We start from the raw sequence: 1,463 nt of genomic DNA, 5'->3' as shown, positions 1-1,463 counted from the left end.
GTCAGAGTGCCGCGTCGCAATTAAGAGAGAGAGGGGATAGGCATCCCTGCCCACAGAGGGGAGCAGAAACGAAGCACCAGCCCTACCCCACGTCACCCTACCCACTAACTACCCCAACGGAAGCGAGAAAGAGAACCCTGTCTGCTCGATCCACTGGGAGAGCAGCGAAGATAGACAAAGTTTGGGCCTGGCAGGTCAGAGTGCTGCTCAGGCAATTAAGTGTGGAGAAATTAGACCATCCCCTGTCTCTAGAGGGAAGAGACCGGAACGAAGAAAAAACGCATGCAAAAAACAACAAAAGCAGGTCTCAACTACCAGCTAGTGGTGCTGGTCCCGAGATTCCAGTCTCCCAAAAAAGGGGATCGGTTTCCGGGTCCAAGCTCCCACAAATGTGGAGTCGGTCCTTTAGGTCCTGACTCCCCAAAGGAGGGGGTCGGTCCTTGCTAACGAAAGTTAGTATGAAAACACCTTAACCTAGCCCGAAAGCCCGGTGGCGGAAAGTTTAGTAACTGAGAGAACAGATACTACACTTTGATCTTGACCAAAAGGCCAAGAATCGGTGTAGCTAACATTCATTGATTATTATTTGTCATTTTTTTTGTTTGTTTATACTTGGAGATGCACGTTTCGTTTATGAATATGTTTGGTGAAAGTAAGAATTAGTCAGCAGAGACTTTCTAAGAATGGCTTTCTAAATAATTACATTAGTATTAATGAGTGGATGTTTTTTATTTGAAACAGGAAACAAAATAAAAGTAAAAAGTGCCCTCTCCGTGAATCTAAAATTGAAATTAAGAAATTGAATAACGATATTTTCACCGTATCATTTGTTTATTAATTTGTTAGATGAAAGCACAAAATAGTTAACAACATGTACACTCTAATCCACAACACGTAACAAACGTATATAACATATGTACTATTTCTTGTTTCCTTCTATCTTAATTTTTTTACATTTTCAGGCATATTGTACCGATAATTTTCTCTAGTTTAAATAGAATAAATCCAGGTTATAGTAAGAGAAGAATCGCTAAAAAAATTATGCTAATTTATTTAGAAGCTTGTAGAACGTTTTTTTTTAAGTATGATACTTATCATGAGTCTGGTCTGGAACTCTGGCGCATAACTTACTTATCTGATTGTTCAGTAGAACTTGTAAATTTACTAGGTAACTAATCTAGGAGTGAATGACTGAAGTGTTTATTTCTTTTTAAACACATTGTGGCCCATTTCAATATGTGAGAATTACTTGAGTCAGCCTTTATCTAGCCTTTATCCCTGTTCAACAAGCCCCAACTCCCCTATCTATATTTTTCCACAAGAGCTAATTGTATTGTTTGCATGGTACTTATATTCACTTGACTGGCTTAGACTTTTTTAAAACTTTAGCTAATGCACTTAAATATACTTTTGCAATCTTTATCCCCTAAGATACAAAACTAAATTAAATACAGAGTTCCATA

The 1,463-nt window shown here is 38.2% G+C and overlaps 1 non-coding gene across 1 annotated transcript; it reads right to left on the bottom strand.

The window, feature by feature from the left end:
* Positions 1 to 364: 364 nt before the first annotated feature.
* LOC145271774 (U2 spliceosomal RNA) lies at positions 365 to 561 on the bottom strand. The gene has a single exon (XR_013866118.1). It is a non-coding gene; the product is annotated as a U2 spliceosomal RNA (small nuclear RNA).
* Between the last annotated feature and the right edge of the window lie 902 nt (positions 562 to 1,463).

The sequence above is a fragment of the Euprymna scolopes genome, chromosome 46, assembly GCF_053919585.1.
Source record: "Euprymna scolopes isolate OS-2025 chromosome 46, ASM5391958v1, whole genome shotgun sequence".
Classification (NCBI taxonomy): Eukaryota; Metazoa; Mollusca; class Cephalopoda; order Sepiida; family Sepiolidae; genus Euprymna; species Euprymna scolopes.
The sequence above is the reverse complement of the archived record's forward strand: the minus strand, read 5'-3'. Positions and strand labels throughout refer to the sequence as shown.